Raw genomic sequence first — 5,909 nt, forward strand, 5'->3', positions numbered from 1 at the left:
GTGTGTGTGTGTGCAGGTGTAGGGATGTGTGTGTGTGTGTGTGCACATGCATGCTGGTGTGCATGCTTGTGCATGTGCACATAGAGTCCAGAGGTTGATACTGGAGATCTTTTTCTATTGCTGTGTGAATCTGGAACTTGTTAGCTGTTCCACCTAGACTCCCTGGACCTGCTTCCCCTGTTCCTCCTACCCCTAGGCCTGGGATTTCAGATGCAGGCTGTATGCATTTATACATGGGTGCTGGGGACTCAAATTCAGGTCCTCTTGCTAGCACAGGGAACATTTTACCTGCTGAGCCATTTCTCTGCCCCCTTGCTCAAGATTTTAAATTATTGAGACTGGTAGATTTGTTAGTCTTTATTGACACTTGCTATGTTATATGACAATTTGAAATATCATTATAAGGGAAAGTCAGACTAGAGATAAATTTAGGTATCTCAGATCCCAAATAGATGTTAAAAAGAGAAATATCACATCTGGGCTGCTAGTTCTGTCATGGTGAGTTGAACCTTTAATTTTATATGTATGTTTATTATAATGATTAACTTAAGTGTTTAGATGAAATCAATTTTCCACCATAATACAGGAACAGCAAACAAACAAAATGGAAGACACAGATTTAAAATGATGTACATGTGACTAGTTTTAAAATGTAACAATGGAATGTAAAATGGAATTGGGCAGATGAGAACTATGACTGCTGTCTTCTACTTTTTTCGTTTTCCTGCATGTATGTGTGGGTGTACATACATATGTGTGCATGCCTGTGGAGGCCCAAGGTTGATGCCAGAACCATCCTCCATCACTCTTCTGCCTTATTCATTGAGGAAAGGGCCTCAATCAAACCCAGAGCTTGCCAGTGTGGAGGTCTTGCTAGCCAGTTTGCTCTGGGGAATTTCCCATTTCTGCCTTCTGTGACTGGAATTACAGGTGGGCCACCATGCTCCCCAGGCATTTATGTGGCTTGGGGGTTCGAACCCTCATTCTCATGCTTGTGTTGTAAGCACTTTAAATACTGAGGTATCTCCCCAGACTAGGCCTTTTGTCTTTTGAAAGATCTGTTTATAAGGATGGTGTGGGAATGACTTTTCTGGGACACTATTTTACAAGGTAAAACAGCTTGCTAGGCTTTACTCTCTTCCTGTAACCTAAACATTTGACTTTAATCCCTCATGATCCTTCTTTGCCCTTCAAAATACTATATGTATGTGTGTGTGCATATTGTGAAAATATCAAAAGCACTGAAAGCAGCAAATATTTGTTGGAAGTAATATATTATCCCATTTGTGCTGCAAATAATAGATGGGATCATATTAATAACATCTTGTTGTGTGTGCCATGCTGTTCTGTGTCAGTAAGGGTCAGAAGGAAGATAATGCCCTGATAAGGCAAGTTTTGCCTTTCCTTCCCTACTTCATGCTGGATGTTCAGTTTTAATAAAGAGAGAGCAAGGCCTTTGTTCGAGAGCAGCACCATTCTGAAAGAAATCTGAGAGCAAGTTCTCAGAACAGATCAGGCCCCACTCTTCATTTTCATGGATACGAAGAGTCAAGCTGTTGTTGTTTGGGCATCACCATGAAGTGTTATTGTACCACTGCAGAATGGCATCTAGGAACTTGGATTTGAGGTGGACTTCCACCATTTCCAGAACTGTGCAGAGCATCTAAATGTTATGCATGAACAATGTGGTTTATAGTAAACACTGGAATTTGGGTACATTTCAGGGAGAGAATGCTTATGTGATCAGCCTTCCACTCCCAGGAGAATCTTTGTCCATTGGAGCTTTCTTGGTTGGTAACATTTCTTAGGTGCTATCACAACTTGTTGCTGGCAAATTAATTATGTTCTGTGGGATGAAGTTGGGAGAAGACACATGAAAGTTGGCTTCCCCCCAGGGAATTTCCCCTTTGACCAAGTTTCCTGCTAGTTTGATTTTAAAAAAATATTTTATTTATTATTTTGACTTTATGTGTATGTGTGTATTGTCTGTACATATGTAAGTAAGTGCACCTGTGTCATGCAATGCCCACAGAAGTCAGAAGAGGGCGTCAGATCCCTGGAACTACAGTTATGGATAGCTTTTAGCTACCATGTGGGTGCTGGGATTTGAATCCAGATCCTCTGGAAGAACATTCACTGCTCTTAACTGCTGAGCCATCTCTTCAGCTCCTGCTAGTTTGTTTTACATAATAAATCATAGCCATGAATATGACAATATGCCACATGCTATAAATCCTAGCAAATTACTGAGGTGGTTGGTAGTTTATACCCTCCTTTTCTGTGTTGGGGAGGGAACCTTAAACTGTCACCAGTTTGAAACCATAGCACAGGGTTAGAGTTTAGTGGTGAAAGGGCACAATAAAAAGGACTAGAGACTAATAGGGTTGCAGGTAAATAGATGAGGGTTTAGTCATTTCAGTGTTTTTAAAAATATACTCATTTTTATTTCATGTGTATGAGTGTATTGCCTGCATGTATGTAAGTGAACCCATGTTGTGTAGTGCCTGCAGAGGTCAGAAGAAGGTGTTGAATCCCCTGGAACTGGTTGTGGGTGCTGGGAATCAAACCTGGATCCTCTGCAAGAGCAGCCAGTGCTCTTAGCTGCTGAGCCATCTCTCCAGCCCCATTGCAGTGTTTTATAACAAATTCAGTAGTATTCTTGTAGGACTTCTGAATGAGTGCAACTATTAAGTTAAGTGAAATTTGTAAGTCATTTAGAAGAGGCTCCCATGCTAGGCTCCAACAGAACAGACCAAACTAGAATGGAATCATTTGTGGTAATACCCCATAATCTAATTGAATCTTAATAATACACTAGTTTGAGGGATAGGGATCTAGTTTCACTTTTCTACATGTCACTATCCAGTTTGACCAGAACCATTTGTTGAATATGCTGTCTTTTCTCCAATGTGTATTTTTTGGCCCCTTTGTTGTAAATGTATGGCCTTAAATATGGGTCCTCAGTTCTGGTCCATTAATCAATGTTTGTTTGTTTGTTTGTTTGTTTGTTTTAGTACCCAGCTGTTTTTATTACTGTAGCTCTGTAGTGTAGTTTGAAATCAGGGATGGTGGTGCATCCAACTATGTTTTTATTGTTCATTATTGTTTTGATTATGCTGGATGTTTTTGTGCTTCCATATGAAATTCAATATTATTTTTCCAATTTCTGTGAAGAATTGGAATTTTAATGGGGACTGCATTGCATCTGTAGAATGCTTTTGGAAGGATGGGCATTTTCACAATATTGATTCTGCTTATCCATGATTCTGCTTTCCATCTTCTGGTAGCTTCAATTTCTTTCTTCATTGTTTTAATGTTTTTATTGCACAAGTCTTTCACTTTCTTGGTTGGATTTATTTCAAGATATTTTAGGGATTTTTGTTTTTGAGGTTACTGTGAATGGGATCATTCGCTGACTTCTTTCTCAGTGTGTTTATTGGTGGTGCTTAGGAAGGCTACTGATTTTTGTGTGTTAGTTTTGTATCCTGCTACTTTGATGAATGCATTTATCTGTCCCGCGCTATCGTCTCGCCAGCAAGAACGATGTGGCACACTCAGGATCCTTCTGCAGAAAAGCTTTAATGCATCTTGAGAGGGAGAGCATAAGCTTACAGGGCGAAGACCCCGAATGTCGGAAACCCAGCCCTTATATAGGTTAGTAAGCCCGTCTTGGACGTGGCAACTCTTGATTGGTCGCAAACTCATCAGCCCATATCACGCCACAAGGTAGGCAGAGACTAGAAGGTGGAAAATTACTTCGGGCATGCGTACTGACTTATTTACTGCTCAGCATGAACCGGATGTGAACGCCATCTTGTAATGGCGTCTGCAGGGACGGCAGGCAGCTCCCCACATCTCCCTCTTTTTACTTTATATGAAGCAAATAGATTTCCCAAAATGAGAGGGTAGAGACAGTGGTCGAACCTCCCAGTTAAAATCTTGATCAGACCATGTATGGGAGTCATCCCTAGGTCTACTCTGGAGCCCAGGATACTCCCAACCTGTCCTCTGCCGTTTTTTCTGGGAAAGGGAAACTCGGGCAGGCAACCCTTATGCGGAACGACATGTCTCTCAGCGGGACAATGACCCCCTGTGCGATACCTTATTCAACAACCCTCTTTGGGTGCTGTGTTGGACACTCTGCCCAGTGCAATGAACCTAGGTTCTGGGCGTGCAAGAGCTATCTTGTCAGCAATCTATTGCTTGAGCATAGTCAACCACACGTCAGTGGAAGCCCCATGTTCCAGGGCCGCAAGTGCATGCGCAATAACCACCTTGTCTCGCTTATTTTGGGTTCTGAGTCTGCAGACCATCCATAGGAGAAATACCAGTCCGCAGCAGACGGCCATACCAAACATTCCCACTCCCACCCATTCCTTGAAGTAGGAAACAGCTGAAGAGATCCAAGATGACAGTCCCTCGGTGAAGGAAAGATCAAGACGTGTGGAGTTGATCTGGAGTACGGCCGTCCTCAGTTCGCGGAGCGTCTGCTCAAATTCAGAAGTCCAATTCTGCAAAATGTACTGAGAAAGGCTCTTAAATAGATTAGCTGCTCTAGTAAAATTTTCATATGGGATAGAAGTAATACATAGGCCAGGGAGCTTCTGCACACACCCCAGCTGTGCCATTTGCCATGAAATATCCAACTGCTCTTGTACTAGATCAATGCGTTGATTGACCAACATAAGGCCTCCTTGTATTTGAGTATTAGCGGAGGTCTGCTTATCTATAGCCAGAAATACTGTGGCGGACAGATCATTAATGCTCTGTGCAGCTTCCATTAACTCCACAGAGCAACCACTGATCAAAAGGGTTTGTGTTAGCTTGGTCGGGGTCCATGACAGTAAAATTTGATCCTCTCCCTATATTGGGAGAAAAAGAGAACAGGCCTTCCACGGCCCACATGGCATCCCTGGATTGGCATCCCGTCCATGGCAAGGCCAATCCTTTATCTTGTCGGCCAGTACAAAACGGGGCCAATTTTGGTTGAATCGGTGGGGCAGAAGTTTTATTAGTAGTGGGAGACCGTGGCCACCACCCATAGAGTACTGTGGCATTTGCCACGATGTTAAAGGCTTTGCCACCAACCGTGGCTTCTTTCAACCATGCTGAAGAAAGATTTCCTAGTATAATACAGGGGCTGCTAAAATTATTTCCTTCTACTAGAAAACACAGACTTCCCTTAAGGGGTATAGTCCTGTTTTCCATAAGCTCCTCAATCTGCTCATCTCGGGGTAGATAGGCAAGGCCTAAATTTTTATTAGTTACAAAGAATCTGGGGTAAACTTGGGCATTATACATCACCAGCATAGGCAGCGGGAAGGTTGACATGATACCCCAGCGTGGTTCCCCTTAAACGAGCCCGACTTCGATTGTCAGGATCATCAGCAGAAGGGGCCTACTCATCTTTACTGGGTGGCTGGGTTGTATGCCTTTCTTGATCCAACAAGATTCGGGTGAGTCTTTCAGGGACCCAAAAAGGATTTTCTTCATTCTGTGGAAAAACACAAACAGCTCCCCTGGATCTTATTAGAATAGGATCCAGGCCCTTCCATGTATTGGTTAGCACATCCTTCCACTTTACAAGCTCCTTAGGCCGTTGAGGCTCTGAGCAATGTCGGTCTGCTGCAGTCTGGCCATGCTCATCCAAATTTAAAAAATTTATAGTAAAGAGTGCTATCGCTATACCAACTCTTGGTGTAGGGGGTAAGTCCTTCATTATTCCCCCTTTTTGTTTTATTAGATAAGATTTGAGCATACGGTGGGCTCGCTCGATGATTCCTTGCCCTTGAGGGTTATAAGGCAGGCCTGTGATATGAATAACCTGCATATGTGAGCAGAATTGTTTGAATTTTTGAGAGGTATAAGCAGGCCCATTATCAGTTTTAAACATTTGGGTTTTCCCCAGG

The 5,909-nt window shown here is 42.7% G+C and overlaps 1 long non-coding RNA gene across 1 annotated transcript in view; it reads right to left on the minus strand.

The window, feature by feature from the left end:
* Positions 1 to 4,030: 4,030 nt before the first annotated feature.
* Positions 4,031 to 5,909, minus strand: part of LOC115068605 — an 8,079-nt gene continuing 6,200 nt past the window's right edge. Inside the window, exon 2 of the long non-coding RNA XR_003847942.1 lies at positions 4,031 to 5,494. This is a non-coding gene — a long non-coding RNA (uncharacterized LOC115068605). The remainder of the gene's footprint in view (positions 5,495 to 5,909) is intronic.

Source organism: Nannospalax galili, unplaced genomic scaffold, assembly GCF_000622305.1.
Source record: "Nannospalax galili isolate Female #2095 unplaced genomic scaffold, S.galili_v1.0 scaffold1569, whole genome shotgun sequence".
NCBI lineage: Eukaryota > Metazoa > Chordata > Mammalia > Rodentia > Spalacidae > Nannospalax > Nannospalax galili.